Source organism: Lissotriton helveticus, chromosome 10 (assembly GCF_964261635.1).
Source record: "Lissotriton helveticus chromosome 10, aLisHel1.1, whole genome shotgun sequence".
Classification (NCBI taxonomy): Eukaryota; Metazoa; Chordata; class Amphibia; order Caudata; family Salamandridae; genus Lissotriton; species Lissotriton helveticus.
The window spans coordinates 840,491,464-840,510,121 of NC_136071.1; the positions used below are offsets into that span (position 1 = coordinate 840,491,464).

The following is an 18,658-nucleotide window of genomic DNA, read 5'->3' on the forward strand; positions in this document are numbered from 1 at the left end:
GGAAAGGCCTGAATTCTTTATTGCCCTGTTTTACTTTACTCCTAACTAATCGTTTTGTTTGTTTTCTGTTACTCTTTTCCTTACACCCATTGGGTTGAGAAGCTCTGGCTTCCTCGTACACTAAGGGGATTAATAGTCCAGGGTTTAAGAGTTTATGCAGTGTGTTGCAATCTGAGGAGTTGAGAGCAAATATTTTCTGAAAAGGGCATCTCTATTATCTCAAAACTTTAGGGAGTGGTACATAACAATACGGGGAATACTGCTTGAATACTTGTTCATTCAGATTAGCTACATGCGTTTACCAAAATAAGCACAAAATATTGAATATATTCATAGTTGAAAATTAATATACCCCATTTTTACTGTTTAAAAATGACAATTTTTACCCCTTGACATTTATTAGTATATACAAAGATAAATGTTACTACATGCTTCATTACTCTCTCGTCGTGAAGTAATCCACAGCATCTGAGCTCTGATGCTATCACAAGTTCATTGCTTCGGTGCCTTTATTATATCTCCGATTCGTGACCTTGCCGTCCAAGAAAATGAAAAAGCAAAATCTGAAAGTTTTTTGGGAAACAGCATAATTTTATTGCGTTTATTGAAAGCACACTACAGCGTGTTGAAACTAAATTGCAAGATATATCTAAATACTTTGATGTCTGTAAATGTAAAAGTGCATCACAATTTTCAAAGTCTGCGTATTACTGAGGCAAAGCTTATTGGTCGCAACAAACTTCAATACTTGTCACTTTCACTTTTCAATCCTAGTTCTGTTGCACAGATGTAGATGAGCCCTACTCCTCACACTCATTCACTCTCATGAGTGACTTCTGGTTAAGAGACCTATGCCATTCCTGATTCCTACACTATCGAATAACGTATACAGAGAATATTTGTTCAACAGCTTTCAGTTTAAAAGATCACCTTTTGTCTTACAACAGATGTATCTAGTTAAGTTCAGCCACTTTTCCGTGTTTGGCTCCATCATCCTGATAGATCTTATAAACATTTTTGCCAAATTGGCTGCACTTACTCACTACCTTTACTTGAGAAAGTTTTGAGATGTTAGCAGCCTTTGGATGAAGCAGAATTTCTGATATCTCTTAGACCACATTCTTCCTTGACCCCAAGCGCTGTCACTGTCCTGGTTCAATAGAGAAGGCAATTTTTCTTATTGATACATTAAATAACTGGTAGGATGGCTCAGGGAATTGAATACTTGCTGCATAGATGTGTGCAACCATTATTTCACCATTTTATATTCCAACAGTTTCTGACAGAAAACAATCAAATGCTTCTGTTAAAAATGCCTTCATTGTTGAAGTGCACTTCATGTGGGGGAAAAGAAGTCCCAGTCAGACCCCACACAGGCTCTACATTATGTGTCTTCCTGAGGATCACAGCCCTGATTCCTGTATCTATTTTCAAACCTTCTCGAGAAGAACTTTAAAGGATAGAAAGAAAATCAGACTACATGGGTTGCAGCAAAGTAAGGAAGAACATGCTTCCATATCTTCTAGAAGCCATGGAGAAGGTTAGACTTCTATTAGATCTTCTTCCCTCTCCAAGGACTCCCCTAGAGGCAGATCCAAGGAGAAAAGACATCAGAGGAAGAGACATCACTCTCGTTCAATGTCGAAGCATGATGTCGAGCATAGTGTTGAAGATGGGACACATACCTATTTGCTTGCCGTCATCCGGTACGACGTTGAAACACTCCACAGTGAAATAACCAACGGTCACCAGCAAAAACCATGTTGATGTCGAAAACACCTCAAATGATAAGACCACAGTCTTTGATGGCGAAATCACCTACGTTCACGCCGAGACCGCTTCCGGTGTGTCAAGACCACCCCCGTCGAAGTCAAGGCCTCCTAAGTCAATGTTAAGGTCATCTGTATCCAGGCTGAAGCCACTTTCATCTATGACAGATACCCGTTTCAACATCACAGCTGTCAAAAGTGACATCTAGGACAATTATTGTCAACATCTGTCCACTAATCTTCTCGATGGTCACAGGAACTTATTTGAAAGAGACCTGCACTTCAGGCTCTGAATACTCCCAAAAATACTCTCCATCACGTCATACACAGGAAATAGTGCTTTCTGGTACATCTTCACCACGGGGAGCTACGCCACCTAACTTCTCTCCAGGTTCAGTAACATCCCCATGGCTATCTTCTAGAATCTTCTCAATCTCCTTCTGTTCTCACAAGGCCACAGGACAGTCCACTGTTGACTCTTGGACATCGTTCTAGATCCAAACATAGATCTTGAAAAAGCTGTAGAGAAAGACGCCCCACATCTCACTCTAGATCAAGAAGATCTAGTACAAGGCGTACAGGAGTTCACAATCTTGACACAGAAAATGGTCTTCCTCACATACAACAACCTCAAGATCTTCAATCAGAGATTTTTCCCTGATTCTCTAACACACCTTCAGCAAGGCTATCTCCAATTGATGACTTAACAACTTTTAATGAGGAGCTAGTAAGAGGTGCACCTAAGTAGAACATTACTATGCTGTAAAAAGAAGGAACAGGAATAAGAAGAGCATACCATTCCCTGACATGTTCTTTGCTTACCCGAACACTCTTCTCTTTCTCTCTCTCTGCTGCCCGATAGCCATCGCAAGGATCCAACAGAAAAGGAAACTGCAACCTCTGGAGAACCGGATGCTGCTGGTCACAAGGTACCTGCAGAACCAGTCGGAGAGCAGGGAGGACCTTTTAAATCCCGGAATATAGAATAAGGATGGTTGCCAGAAAACGCCGAATGGGAAAGCAACACTGGTACAGACCCCGGGAAGAGCTGCGCCGGGGAAGATATTGCGGAGCCAAAACCCATCTGTTTCCTCGCCAGAGGCTGTAAGGGAGAAAACCCTTGAAGATTCAATAATCCCCTCATCCTGGCTACTCGGGCCTCCACACTTCCCAGAGATAGGACTGGAGGAGAGACCGTCTCCGATTTCCCTGCCGCCACCTTCCCGAATTCCTTCTTCACTGGCAGCCTGTGGCAGCGATGTCATAATAGAGGACTGAAGCAGAGTCCCAGACCCAACATCACGCCCGCCACGTGTCAGGACAAACATGGCTAAGCCAGGTACGGGGCAGAATCTTTGGAGGCCGGGAGGGGAGGGGAGAAGGGTCAAACCTTAGGTGTATCACAAATAATGGCAATCTATCGGGTTGCGTTCTAATGTTTTGTATTTCCCTCTTTTGTTTCTTTTCCTCGCTCCACCCTTATGGTTTCAAATAGTGGATGGCTATAAACCGTATATAAAAATAACCAATTGACATAAGTGAAAGACTTTTTCTCTCAATGTTCCATTCCTTTCTTTAAGTAGCACTAATTAAAGACAAAGACCCACCCTCTTGTTGGCTAAATCAGGAGCACAGTTGTTTTGCTCTCTGCGAATCAGCCTATCCTCTCTTATACCTAGCATTAGAAAGAAGAGTGACTTAACCTGGCATATTTTTCTTTTCCGAGGGCATTAAGAAAACCAAACAACAAATTAAAGTCTTTATTTTTTTATTTTTGTGCGTTTAACATTTTTTTTTTAATCAAACTGAATTTAAGAAAAACAGAGTGGCTTACTGGATTACGTAGAAGACGCACATAATTAAAAACCCTCTTAACTTTTGTATTATCTGTGGTTATTTACCCGCCAACTGACATATGTCCACTCCCAGTAAATCTACATGAGTCATCTTTGAGACTTTACATTAAAGAACGTCATCAAGACCTCCCCCCCCCCCCCCCCCCCCGCAGATCCTTCAGAGGAAGAGAAGGTCGATATCAGCAATCTGCAGCAGACTCCTATTAAACAATGAGTCGTGTCTTCCCCCAGATCTGTCAGTCACTCCACTGCGAGGAAGTATTGTAACACACGTTTAAAAGTTTCTGCTGAGAACTGCAGACAGATGGGTCGTGAATATTGTTTAAAATGGCTATTCTCGTGTTTCAAGTCCCTTTCTCCATCTCTTCCTCGCCAAAGCATCATATTATCAACAGGATGTATTACAGAAAGAGGTGAATTTTACTACAGAAAAATGCAGTGGAGGAGGTTCCTGTACATCAAAATGGAATAGGGGTGTATAGCTAATACTTTTTGGTTCAGAAAAAGGACAAAAACAGGAATTCAGGCCGTTTCATGGGCTCAGGGTACTGAAAAAGTACATAAGAAAAAAAAACCCGTAGAATGTTTGCATTACACCCGATCCACCTTCCACACTACATCAAAGAAACTGAATGTGTGCAATAGATCTTCAAGATGCCTATTTCATCTAGAGATTGCCATGCAGACAGGATTTTGTGTACAAGTGTGGGGGCCAGATGCTGCACCTCAAACCTTCCTTCACTGAATTTAGCAACATGGTTCCTGTACTCCTGCAATGTGGCCATCTAGGTCTTCATAAGAGTGCATGAATAATCCACGAGAAGCTACACGACTTCCACAAAAAAAATACATTTTTACGCCTTTAAGTGGAATAGGAATTTTGCATTTGTTGCATTCAGAGCAGCCACAATCCTTCTTCTTGTCAAGATATATTGATACCATATCTTCTTCACTTGACCAGTTCTAGTTTAAACATTTCTTTCACCTTGCTGCTATAACTGCCTATAGGAATTCTTCATCTTAAATCTCTTTAAAAAAAAAAAAATACTTATGGTTAAAGATTTTCTGGAAGGTATTAAAAAGCTTTTTCTACCATTTAAGTCCCTTCTCCTCCTAGGAATCTTAACATTGTTCTCTCTAAATTAATGGGACCCCTTTTTTAACCCATTCTCAAAGCCTCTTTACAACATCTTACATGGAAAGCAGCTTTCCTAGTTGCTATTACATCTATGTGTAAAGTTAGGGAGATTCAGGGTCTATGCGCTTCTGAACCATACTCAGTATTCAATATTAATAGAGTGGTTATGAGAACACACCCCAGGTTTCTTCCTAAGGTGCTTTTGGATATCCGTATTAACCAAACTATTTCGTTACCCACTTTTTCCCTAATCCAGCAATGCCAGCAGAAAAATCTTTACATTTCCTGGACTTGAAGAGTACTGAAATTTTATCTAATCAAAGCGAAGCTGTCCCAGGTTAGGGGGGGAAGGAAGGCTCGGGTCTAACTCCAGAGGGGTAACCAAGGGGGAGGAGGTCAAGTGAGAGGCCGAATCCTTAATTAGAGTTTTCAACTAAGGCTTTTTTTTAATGTAACCACGTCGTTGCCGACTTGTGATCTGTTCTCGGGCAAACGCTGCTGGTCAAAGGGTGGCTTCCGTGATGAATCCAGCTTGCTTCGGGAAGGTCTCTTTGCGGGGGTTCGTCGCTTCTCCTCTCCGGCTCCAGGGCGTGTGGAAAGAGGGAGAGAGAGACCGTGTCAGATCAAAGCACGAGACCATACAGGTCGGCGGGGCCGGGGGTGAGGGAAACCGGTGAACAGTGAAGTATATACACTCAGTGAGGGAAGTGCTCGTGTAGGGAGGAGGTTTAGGGGTTAGAGCTTTACACAGGGCTGTACAATCACTCAGGAGGCTGGACCCTGCGTCCCACCCAGCCCGCCACTCGGCCCCGTACCTGCTGGAGCCACGCCCCTCCCGTGGAAGCGTGGGGGGGCGAAGCGTGGAAACGTTGGCCTCCTGGCTTCGGGTCCGCTGCTCCTTCTCCGTCACTTCTCTCGGTACTCCTTCTCCCGTCTTCTCTCTGCAATCAGCACTCCAAACTCCTTTCTCCACCTGGGAAACGCCGTTCGCTGCTTCCGGGGCTGGTCTCTCTTTTGACGTCCCGCCGTGGCTGTAGGTGGGAGGGGCCATGTCGTCCCTTGCCTCGTATTTAAAGGGGCCACATCTCATTGTCTCGCTCGGCCAGTTCGATTCCGGCTCCTCGTTCCAGGAGGGGTCAGGCGGCTGTTGGAAAGTAAAGGAAGTGGGTAATAGAGGGGTGACGGACCACCAGTCAGTGTTCTCTTCCTCTCCTGGGCCACTCGCCCCGTCACATGCCTCCCCCCCTGGCTTCTCTCGATCGGGGAGAGGAAACACTCGGGAAAGAAAGTCTGTGTTCCCGTTTTCTCTTCCCTTTTGGTGCATTACAGAAAAGGAGTATGGTTGCAGCGAGAGGAACCATCGTAATACCCTAGGATTGTTACTACTGTTTTGGTGCATCCACTTCAGGGGAGCGTGGTCGGTATGGAGGATGAATGGTTTCCCCTCTAAGTAATATCGTAACTTCTCTATGGCCCATTTAATTGCTAGACCCTCCCTCTCAATGGTGGAATACCTGCCTTCTCGGGGGGAAAAGCTTCCTACTGACATATAACACAGGATGTTCCTGCCCATCTGTACCTGTCTGGGACAATACAGCACCCATTCCCACGTTGGAGGCATCTGTGGCAAGTATGAAGGGTTTGATAAAGTCCGGGGACACTAGCACAGGGGCCGAGGTCATGGTCTGTTTCAGGAGGTGAAAAGCCCTTAGGGCCTCCGGGGAGGGGTGCATTATATCCCTGGTTTTGGTCTCTTTGCGCAAGAGGTCGGTCAGGGGGGCGGCCACCTCTGCAAATCTGGCTGTGAAGCGGCAGTAGTAGCCTACTAGGCCTAGGAAGGCTCTCAGGTCCCTTTTATTGTTAGGGAAGGGGACTTTGGCTATGGCTTTAACCTTCTCGCTTTGGGGAGCGATGGTTCCATCCCCCAAGACGTACCCCAGATAATTGACACTGGTAAAGGCCGCTCTGGATTTTTTTGAGTTAATGTGTAACCCCGCTCGACGGAGGGCAGTTAGAATGGTCTGAAGATGGCTCAGGTGTTCGTCCCAATCCCGGCTGTAGATTACTATGTCATCCAAATATGCCGAGCTGAAAGAAGAGTAGGGCTGCAATACATTGTTCATGAGTCTCTGGAATGTCGCTGGGGCCCCATGGAGGCCAAAGGGGAGGACTGTGAACTCGTATAGTCCGTTATCTGTTACAAAGGCTGTTTTCTTCCGATCCTCCTCACGAAGAGGCACCTGCCAGTGCCCCTTAGTGAGGTCAATGGTCGTGATGTACTGAGCATCTCCTATTTTTTCAATTAATTCGTCAACCCTCGGAATAGGGTATGTGTCAAAATTAGATATTGTGTTTAAGGCCCTAAAATCCATACAAAAGCGTTTGGATCCGTTGGGTTTCGGTATCATCACGATGGGTGATGACCAGTGACTCGTGGAGGGTCATATCACTCCCAATTTGAGCATTTCGTGAACTTCTTTCTGTACGGCCTCACGTCGGGCCGCGGGGATCCGGTAGGGTCGTTGTTTCACTATCTTCCCTGGCAGGGTTTCGATATGGTGTTCTACGAGGTCCGTTCTCCCGGGTAGGTCCGAAAAGACGTCCGAAAACGGCCTCAGGACTTCTTGTAAACTATTCTTCATCGGGGCAGTGAGGTTCGGGTTTACCACAAGTTGATCCAACGTGGAGGTGTTCGTTTGGGAGGACGCTACAATCCAATGGTTCCCCTGGGGTACAGGCCCCAGCCATTCCTTCAATAGATTAATGTGGTAGGTCTGGGTCTTCTTGGACGAGAGACGCAGTCGGTAGGTCGTCTGTCCTATAGTTTTGATGACCTGAAAGGGCCCCTGCCACTCATTTTTGGACTTGCCGCTTAGTGAGGGCAACAGTACTAGAGCCCATTTTCCTACTTCTATTTTTCTTAGCCTCTTGCCTTTGTCGTAGTTCCTTTTATATTTTTCCTGGTGGTGTTCCAGACTGGTGTGGGCCAGGTTCCGTAATTTGCCCAGCCGGGTTCGGAGTTGGGTGGTATATTCCAACATGTTCTTTTGTTCTTGAGCCTCCTCGGTTTCCCACAGGTCCTTGGTCATTTCGAGGAGGGACCTGGGAAGGCGCCCGTACAACAACTCGAAGGACGAACAGCCCAAGCTACTTTGTTTCTGTGCTCTCAAAACCTACAAGGCCAAAGGCAGAAGCCTGTCCCAGTTCGTGCCTTCGGAGGATAACATTTTCTTCAAGGTGGACTTGAGGAATTGGTTGTATCTTTCTACGAGGCCATCGGTCTGAGGGTGGTACACCGAGGTCTTCAGATGTTTTATCCCCAGGGTTTTACACACTTCTTTCATGAGCTTAGACGTGAAGGGGGTACCCTGATCTGTCAACACCTCTTTGGGAAAACCCACGCGGGCGAACAGCTCCACAAATTTCTCTGCAATCGCCGACGTGGTGGTGGTCCTCAGTGGAAAGGCCTCCACGAACCTAGTGGCATAATCCACGAAGACCAGTGCGTATAGATTGCCTTTTGTGGATCTGGGCAACGGCCCGATGATGTCCATGCCCACTTGTTCGAAGGGAACACCGATGATAGGCATGGGTTGCAGAGGAGCGGCACTGGGACGATGTGTATTCCTCCTTTGGCATATGTCGCACTTGGCACAATAATCCTGTACATCTCGGTAAATACCCGGCCAGAAGAAGTATCTGAGGAGGCTCTCGGTGGTCTTTTCTTTTCCCGCATGGCCCGCCGTTAGATGGGTGTGTGCAAAGAAGAGCACTTGTTCCCGGAAAGAGACTGGCCCCAACAACTGACAACTGCTACTCTCCGTGGCCTGTCTGTACAGCAGGTCGTTTTTGGTCCGGAATCGGGGATACGTCTGGGAAGATGTTCCTTGACTGGTGAGCGCTTTCCCATGTACAGCGTTCTGTCCTCCGCCTGCGCGAAACGGAAGCTCCTATCTATTGCCCATGGCTCGGGGGTTATGAATGCTTGGAAGGGTCCCTCCCCCCTGGATGTGGGGACTGTGAGCTTCTCCCTAAAGAGGGATAGGAACTCTGGATTGTCAATTCCTAAGATTATATCTTCCGGAAGGGTATCCACCACTCCTACCCTGACAGTACACGGAGCCCTATCCGGTAGCACTATTGTTATGGAATCCAGTGGGTAAGGCTTCACGTCTCCGTGTACGCAGCGTATGTGTACCTCTGACTTCTGTACATATTGGCCGGGAAGGACAAAGCGCTCCTGTATCACGGACTGTCTGCACCCCGAGTCCAGGAGGGCCCTCACACTAAAACCATTCATCCTCATACTCACGTAAAATGATGTGCCCAGTTCGGCCGAATACATAACAGTCTTAGGGAGATATCCAACCTCCATCGGCTCCTCGGGGGATCTCTTACGGGGACACATCCTCGCGATGTGGCCCCATTCCCCACAGTCATAACATTGGGGCCCTTTTAACATGGGGGACATCATTCCTGAGGGTCGGGGTCTCGGTGCTTCTACCCCTGGTCTGGGGTTTTTCTCTACTTTAAAGGGTGGAAGAGGTTTGCTTGTCTTCTCGCTTTCCCCACCGCTGATTCTAGGCTGGGCTCTGGCATAGTTTGCAGCCATTTCAATGGCCTGGTTGACGTCCAACCCGGCGTGTTGGCGCAGCCATCTTTGGGTTGCATAAGGCAGGGCGTCTATGAACTGTTCCAAGTATATTTTATTGAGGATTTCCTCTTTACTACAGACTTCTGGTCTTAACCATTTGTTGGCGGCCATCCGCAACCTAAAGAAAGGGTCTTTGGGTTCTCTCCAGGAAGGCCTCTTTCTTTCCTGAATTTTACACGGTAGGCTTCTTGATCCAGGCCCAGGTGGTCCAATATTACCTCCTTCACTACCGCGTACGGGGTGTTTCCTAGGGGATTAGCGGCCTGGTAGGCGGATTGCGCCTCCCCTGTCAGGAGGGGGGGGCGAGAAAGAAGGGCCACTTATCCTCAGGCCACCCTAATACCCGGGCGACCCTTTCAAAATTCAGTAGAAAGGCATCAGGGTCGTCACCCTGTATGTATTTTTGTAGCGCGATACCGGTGGGATGTGGGGTATGCACGCGGGCTTCGCCAGCTGGGATCGAGGCAGGAGGCGGCACATTCTTCAGGCCTTCTATGTGGGCAGTGATCGAGGTTTTAAACAGTTCTGTGTCCGCTTGAGTCGAGGACATCTGTCTTTCCACTGCCCACTCGAGTTTTTGCTGGCCTTTAATGAGGTGCTCAATAAGGGTGTCCATCTTGTTGCTACAGAGGGGGGATTTTGCTGATCCCACTTCTGACACCACTTGTCCCAGGTTAGGGGGGGAAGGAAGGCTCGGGTCTAACTCCACAGGGGTAAGTAACCAAGGGGGAGGAGGTCAAGTGAGAGGCCGAATCCTTAATTAGAGTTTTCAACGAAGGCTTTATTTTAATGTTGCCGACTTGTGATCCGTTCTCGAGCAAACGCTGCTGGGTCAAAGGGCGGCTTCCGCGATGAATCCAGCTTGCTTCGGGAAGGTCTCTTTGCGGGGGTTCGTCGCTTCTCCTCTCCGGGGCATTTGGAAAGAGGGAGAGAGAGACCGTGTCAGATCAAAGCACGAGACCATACAGGTCGGCGGGGCCAGGGGTGAGGGAAACCGGTGAACAGTGAAGTATATACGCTCAGTGAGGGAAGTGCTCGTGTAGGGAGGAGGTTTAGGAGTTAGAGCTTTACACGGGGCTGTACAATCACTCAGGAGGCTGGACCCTGCGTCCCACCCAGCTCGCCACTCGGCCCCGTACCTGCTGGAGCCACGCCCCTCCCGTGGGAGCGTGGCGGGGCGAAGCGTGGAAACGTTGGCCTCCTGGCTTCGGGTCCGCTGCTCCTTCTCCGCTCTCCGTCACTTCTCTCGGTACTCCTTCTCCCGTCTTCTCTCCGCAATCAGCACTCCAAACTCCTTTCTCCACCTGGGAAACGCCGTTCGCTGCTTCCGGGGCTGGTCTCTCTTTTGACGTCCCGCCATGGCTGTAGGTGGGAGGGGCCATGTCGTCCCTTGCCTCGTAGTTAAAGGGGCCACATCTCATTGTCTCGCTCGGCCAGTTCGATTCTGGCTCCTCGTTCCAGGAGGGGTCAGGCGGCTGTTGGAAAGTCAAGGAAGTGTGTAATAGAGGGGTGGCGGACCACCAGTCAGTGTTCTCTTCCTCTCCTGGGCCACTCGCCCCGTCACAGAAGGCTATAAGGTAGCCAGACTACACCGCCTTACCATAAATTATGGTACAATACTCACATGCTTCCCTTCTTCTAAACAATCTATTTCTAGATGGATTGTATCATGTACAATTCTTTCATACCAGATAGCAATAAAACGCCTAACTGGTAGAACTAAAGCACATTCTACATGGGGAAATACTTCTTCCATAGCCCATCTTCAAAATGTTCCAGTTTCAGAGATATGTATGGCAGCTACTTGGAGATCTCTTCGTACATTTGCTAGAGTCTCCAGAGTGGATACTCGAGCAGAGCAGGCTTCTTTAAGAAACTTTTGTGGGTTATCGTTAGAGCTGTTTTTATTTCATGTCTTCCTGTATGCGAGATGGGCTTGCTATTCTATTCAGTGCTTATGCCTTTTGATGAGGATCCCCTGGAAGAGAAAGAAAAGTTACTCACCTGTAATCTTAATTCTCTTCCAGGGGATTCCTCATCAGTCATAAGCAACCCTTCCACCTCCCCAGACAGGAACCATTACAGCGCTCAACAATTGCTTCGCCCAGGATTCTTAATTTCCTTAAAAATGACTTGACCTATCTGTCACCTGTGAGGCATGATGGGATACTGAAGGTGTTTCTTAGTTACAGTACCATTTTTTCTCCACTATGCTTTGTAATTCAGCCTATTAGCTAACAATACCTCAGATTCTTTCTTTTGCCTTTTTAAAAATGGTTTGTGAAAGATTTTCTATAGTAACTTTTTTTATAGTGACTCATTTCCATGCAGTTGGCTCGGTTTAAAATACAAGTATGCTTTTTAAAGTACTCTGGGGTGCGTTTGGCGGGACAATTCAGTGCTTATTACTTTGATGAGGGTTCTCCTGGAGGAGAACTAAGATTACAGGTGAGTAATGTTTCCTACTGGTTTAGACTCTGAAAAGTCAAATTTCTCAACCTTTTCACAGACGTAGTAATGAATGCTATTTTAAACATCCTTTCTTTACAAGAGATTACATTTTAAGACCTTTATACTGGTATTTCTTATTTAATTGTGCTTTTAGGACTTCCTATTTCAGACCTGTTGAACGTGCTGAAATGATTTAAACATAACACAGACCCTTTGGAATTATGATAAAGTGCAGTTTCCTACCTAAAATATAATAGTAAGTCATGTGTTCACTGTGCTCTTTCCAATGGCTGCTCTCACATCTGACATGTTTTATGTTCTGTTTCAGCCTGAAGTGTTCTTATGGGGCGGTACAAGTATTTCTTCACAGGAGTGCAGTTCTTCAGTTCGACATTTACAAGACTGGAGATTTGACCCAGTTTCCAGATTCTAAGCAAAGGAAAGAGGTAGATAACTCCAATGCAAACCCTTTACAGATTCTGATCTCCCCGATAAGATGATGTGCCTTTACTACGTAGGCTGCCGGTAAAAAGAGTTTAATTTAATCTGTAAAATATGCTCTCATGTTTTGAAAGAACTCTGGATGTTTCAGTTGCCATTTATGAACATCTACATGGTATTTTTCTACTGAAACTATGTTTGTAGTTAGGTAGCTCAGAGTTCTTCAACCTATGTACATTGATTGAGCTTTGGCTGCACCCTGAGAAGTATTTTTCGGTCACCTTACTCTGCTGGCTGTTTGGTGCATCATTCCACCTAACATTACAGTGTACCAGGGATTATTTTATATTTAAAAATGCCATCAACTGTTGCACTTTTTGTTGCATTAATTGTATTGAGAAAGCTTTTTTTTTTTACACTGCAGCAGGCATCGTTTGAATACTTTTATAATGACTTAGCTGCAACCCTCACCCTACTACGTCTGTTTTTTTCCCTCAATCATCCTTTATTAAATTTTGATGGGCACAAATTCTACATTGACAGTGTTGATATCCTAGTAGACCATAAGAACAATCAATCAGGGGTATTTTAAGCGTGCTACTCACCCATGAGGGTCTCAAGGTGCTGTGTGTGGGGGGGGAGTGTTAGGGAGTGTTGGGGGGAGGGTTAGGGAGTGTTGGGGGGAGGGGGGGCGCAGCATATCTGTTTAGCTGAAGAGCCAGGTCTTGAGAGACCTCCTGAAGGTGTTCAGGTAGGGGATGTCTGCTGGGAGCTCGTACCATGCTTTGGCCTCAATGTGGGAAAAGGATCCTCCGCCTGCTCTGGCTCTGTGGATACGCTGGGTTTTGCTCAATGCATGGTTGGAAGATCGGAGGTTCCTTTTGGGTACGTGGAAGTTGATTCTGTCATTGAGGTAGTTTGTTCCGGTGTTGTGTAGGCATTTGTAGGCGTGGGTGAGGATTTTGAAAGTGACTATTTTTTCCACTGGGAGCCAATGGAGCCTTCGTAGGTGTTGGCTGATGTGTTTGTGCCCGGGGAGGGCGAGGACAAGTCTGGAGGCGGTGTTCTGAATCATCTGGAGTCTGCGGAGTAGGGACTGGATTATGCCAGCGTAGAGCGCGTTTCCATAGTCCAGTCTGCTGGTGATGAGTGCTTGGGTGACTGCCTTCCTTGACTCAGGGTGGATCCATTTGAAAGTCTTTCGGAGGGTGTTGAAGCAGCTGGAGGTGACGGCGTTGACCTGTCGTTGGTTCATGATGAGGGATGAGTCGAGTACAATGCCATGGTTTTTGGCGTGGTCCGAGGAGGTCGGTGGGCTTCTGAGGGCCGTCGGCCACCAGGTGTTGTCCCATGCTGAGGGGGTGGTTTCAAGGACGAGGACTTATGTCTTCCGGGGTTGAGCTTTAGTCAGCTATTGTTCATCCAGACTGCTACTTCCTGCATCCCTTTTTGGAAGTTGAGTTTGGCGGTGGCGGGTTCTTTTGTGAGGGAGAGGATGAGCTGGGTGTCGTCAGCGTAGGATACTATGTTGAGGTCCTGTTGTCGGACGATGGCGGCGAGGGGAGCCATGTAGACATTGAAGAGGGTCTGGCTCTGTGACAACCCCTGTGGGACTCCGCAGGTGATTTTTGTAGGATCGGAAAGGAAGGGTGGCAGTCTGGTTCTTTGGCTTCTTCAGGTGAGGAATGATCGGATCCAGTCTAGGGCTGTTCCTTGTATGCCTGTGTCATGTAGTCTGGCGATGAGAGTGAAGTACGATAAGGTGTCGAAGGCTGCCGATAAGTCAGAGTAGAATGAGGGCTGCGGAGTGGCCTTGGTCCAGGAGGGTGCGGATGTCATCTGTGGTGATGAGTAGGGCGGTCTCGGCGCTGTGGTTGCTCCGGAATCCGGAGTGGGGCGAGTCGAGGGCGGCGGCGTCTTTGATGAATCATGTCAGTTCCCCAGTTCCCTGTTGACTGTTTTCTCTGCAACTTTGGCTGCAAATGGGAGGAGCGAGATGGGCTGGTAGTTCTTGACGTCGGTGAGGTCGGCTGTGGGCTTCTTGGGCAGCAGCCTGATTTCTGCGCGTTTCCAGTCATCTGGGAAGGTGCCTGTTTTGATGGTTATGTTGAAGGTGTGCTGGAGTTTGATTGCGATGGCGGCTCTGTGGTAGATGTGTGGGGGGCGGGGGTCCGTGGGGACCCCTGAGTGGATGCCTTTCATAGTCGAAGCGGTGTCTTCGGCCCTGTTCTGTGTCCAGGTGGAGATGGTGGGCTGGCTGGTGTGTCTGGCAGGTGGGCCTGGCAGGTGGGCCGGCTGTGGTGTCTGGTTGGTGGTCGATTTAAGTTGTCGTAGAGCTTTTTGATCTTGAGGTGAAAGACGGTTCCAAGCTTGTCACAGAGGTCTTGGGACAGGGTGATGTCTGTGGCCTTCGGGGGTTGGTGAATTCCTGAAAGACGGTGAAGAGTTTCTTGGAGTTGGTGGAGTTAGCGAGGATTTTGCTGTGGATGAAAGTCCTTTTGGTGGTTCTGATTCGTTTGTGGTAGTCCGTCATGATGTCCTTGTTGATGGTGTAGTTTCCGGGAGTCTTGGTTTTTCTCCAGTTCTTCTCCAGGCGTCTGCAGTTGAGTCTGGCTTCTTGGAGATCAGTGGTGAACCAGACGGCTTTCCTGTGGCGCTGTTTGTCGGTGTTGCATAGCGGGGCGAGCTTGTCAGTGCAGTTGGAGATCCAGGTGTGGAGTTCTCTGGCTGTGGCATTGGCGTCGGATGCCGGAGTGTGGTTGTCTCAGGTGAGGGTGGAGTTTAGTTGGTCGTCGGTGACCTTGCTCCTGTTCCTTCGTGGTGGGCGTGGGGCTGGTTTGGATGCCTTGGGTTTGTCGACTGTGAAGTGTACGCAGTGGTGGTCAGTCCATGGGGGTTGCGTTGTGTGGCTGAAGTGGACGCTGTTTCCTGCTGCGAAGATGGGATCGAGGGTGTGTCTTGCCCTGTGGGCCGGTGTAGTGATGAGTTGCTTAAGTCCGATGTTGGCAAGGTTGTCACGGAGGGTGGTGGAGTTGGGGTCGCTGGGGTTGTTGAGGTGGAAGTTCAGGTATCGGATGAGGTTTAATTAATTGAGGTTATGGCGTGGGGTGCGATGAGGTTAAAAGGTTAGTGGCGAAGGAGGCCCGCGGGCAGGGGGGTCTAGACGAGGGATCCGCGGAGCATGGAGTTGGGGCTGGTCTGGATCTGGAAGTTTGGGTGTTCGGCAGCGGGGAAGGTTTCGCTAGAGATGGTGAGGCGGAGGGTGTTCTTGTGGGCGATGGCGAGGCCCCTTCCCAGGCGGTTGGGGCGGTTCTTCCTCTGGATCTTGTATCCTTCCGGGATGGCGGTGTTGATGTCCGGGCCGGAGGAGGCATTGGTCCTGGTCTCCGTGAAGAAGGCGATGTCTAGTGAGAGAGAGTCAAGTAGGTTCCAGATCTCCACGGCGTGTTCGTGCACAGAACGCACGTTGAGGAGGATACATCTTAGGGCATCGCTGGTGAAGGTTTTGGCAGTGTTGGAGGCTGGATTGGTGGTGAAGGTCTGGCAGCAGTGGAGGCAGGAGAACTGGCCGTGGGTCACATTTGACGTGGACTGTTGGCAGTCTGAGTCTTTCGGTGGTGAGTGCGTGTAGGGCGGCTGTGTTGAAGCGGTGGGTGGTACGAGATGCAGGGTCCCTGGCGCTGGTTGGGTTGCGGATGGGCGCAGAGGGGCTTGCCTTTGGCGTGCCAGTGGCCTCCATTAAATAGGGGAGGGAAAGCGCAGCTGGGTGGCGGGAAGGCCAGGAAGCGGTGATCGGAAAGTGGGCGGGGCTTACAAGTGTCGAACAGTGCAAATGGGGAGAGAGGCAAAATGAAAACAATACGGTAATGAATTAATTATACCAGAAAACTAAATAAAACATGGCAGCCAGACACCAGGGCAGGTAAACCGGGCAGGCACAGAGGGCGGGTCGAGCGTGGTCTCGAACCCTGCTCTACTGGGACAGCGGCGGTGACGGCCAGGCGGAGCTGCGTGGAGGGAGAGTGGTTCCCAGGCCAGAAGTTCGGGGCAATCAAGCGTCCTATGTACAAACACAGATTTGTATAAGCTGGGTCTACATCTTATTGCAGAAAAGAGGGCAAGAGGATAACCCCCGTCCCAAAAAAATAGGTGACTTAATAATCAAATAAAATAACATTTCTGCAATGTAAGCACCTATTGCAATCCCAGCCCCATAAATATCCCTTAAACAAAGGGCTCAACCATATAACAGGAATTGGTGGACTGCTAATGTAGCCATTAACGTGTGGGGAGAGCGAGCAGGCTGGCGGGGGCACGAATCGGGTGCAAGAGATTGCCAAAGTCTCCCAATAGTCCACAGCCCCTCCAGCAACAATTCGACGTATTAGGGAATATTTTCTTGAGTTTTGCTGAGTGTAAGTACCAATCATAGAGCATAGAGCACCTTATAGTGGACCTCCTTAAGACCTAGTGAGTGATCAAACTTGAGGATACCTCTCCAGATTTTGCACCATCGATCGATAGTAATCGGTGATCCTAGAGTTTGTTCCCAGAATGTCATATGGCGTGAGGTAAAAGTGTTGGTCGTGGAGAATAGGAGTGTGTAAAGGGAGGATATACAGCCTTGGGGTCCCCGCATATACTTCTCTTTAGGAGAAAGGTCCCTGGTAGATGCTAGTTGCATTTTGGGCTGGAGTACCCATTGTTTCAAGTGGGTGTAATGGTATATTTCCGAGGCAGGTAGGTGAAAGTTGCTGCAGCAGTAATCAAAAGTAAGGATATCCCACCCATGGAAGAGTTCCAATATGGTAAGGCATCTGCCCTCTTGCCAGAAGTCAAAGTGATTTGGCACTTAGACGGGTGAAATGCCAGCATTTATAATTTGTAGGCATGTAGGGAGAGGACGCCAGACCATGCAAATGATTTATCTCGGCCCAAAACTTCAGCGCCGTCCTGTCAGAGTACTTAAGCAGGCATTGAGTGGGCGCTCATGTTTGGGTTTCCACAGTACATCCCATATCGTCTTACCGAACCACAGCTCTGCATGGGTTGCCCCAGTGTTTGTCAGGCTCCCTCAGAGACCACTCGGAGATCACGCATAGTTGAACTGCTTTATAGTACAGTGGGATGTCCGGGCCCACTGGTCTCTAGGGAGAATCAACACTTTGTGGCAAACGGGCCCTTCTGTCTTGCCAGATGAATTTAGTAATCATCGAGCAGATAGAGAAGAATTCCTTCTTGATTTCAATGGGGCGGCCCTAGAAATGGTACAAAAGTTTAGGAAGTACTGTCGTATCTGAAAGAGACATGTTAGTGATAGATTCGTTACCTTAGAATATTCCCAGGCGCCAGACTGGAACCGGAAAGTTTTGCTTAGCAGTACCCCTGCGCGTCAGTAGGTGGCGTAGTGCAGCTCCGTGTCCGTCGCTGGCGTCGTAAGCGCCGAGATTACGTCACAGAGACTTAGGCGCCACCCATGCGCACTGACGTCAGTTCTTTTTTTTTTTTTTTTTGCGCCGAAAGCGCAGATCCGGATTGAGCACTTACCTCAGTCATTTTTTAAATACTCTTTGAGATTTTTTGTCTCCTTTTCTTGTCTCCTGGTGCACATAGGGATGCCTGGATTTAAGTCTTGTGGGTCGTGACGCCGTAACATGTTGCTGGCGGACCCCCATGATGTGTGCCTCTACTGCCTGGAGACAGATCATGACTCCTGGGACTGTCGAGACTGTCGAGCCATGGCCTTGAAGGCCTTGAGGAAGCGGCACCGGAAGTTGCTGGAGGTCCGGCATTCCTCTCACCGCCGCTCCGGGTCTAGGGGCCGCTCATGGGACCGCTCACGGGACCGGAGCAGTCGCTCCTCGGGCCCTAAGTCTTCGCCTTCAGATTCCGGTGAGTGACGCCATAAAAAGAAGTCTAAGAAGCGTGTTTTCTCTCTGACGCCCCCCCATCGCTCCCCGGAGGCAGACGAGGGGTACAGGGTCCGCCTCTGCGGTTCCTCTGGAGCTGGGGAGTTCCGCTGCCTACCCGCAATATCCAGGTCCGTCGGCGGCTTCCGAACAGATGCAAGAGTTTCTTGCTGCCATGGACTACCTTATTAGGCCCCGGGCTCCCGCAGGCGCACCTTCGGGCCCCGCAGTCCCGTGTCCAGATCCTGTAGGCCCGGCGGCTCCGTCACCGGCGCCAGCCCCGGTGCCACAGAATCCTGCGCTGCTGGCTCTGGCCCCGGCGCCACAAGGTGCTCCGGCGCCGCCCTTTGCTCCACCCCAGGTGCCGTACTGGGTGCCGTTTATCCTGCCCCGGCCCATTTTGTTCCTGCCTGGGATCCGAATTGGGATATGGCCCCAGC

General features: G+C 48.8%; 1 protein-coding gene across 2 annotated transcripts in view; it reads left to right on the plus strand.

Moving 5' to 3' along the window:
• Positions 1–18,658, plus strand: part of PALS2 (protein associated with LIN7 2, MAGUK p55 family member) — an 811,509-nt gene that overhangs the window by 59,989 nt on the left and 732,862 nt on the right. For both annotated transcript variants that reach the window (XM_078663456.1, XM_078663457.1), the window contains exon 2: positions 12,197–12,314. The gene's annotated coding sequence lies outside the window, so the exon portion shown is untranslated. The remainder of the gene's footprint in view (positions 1–12,196; positions 12,315–18,658) is intronic.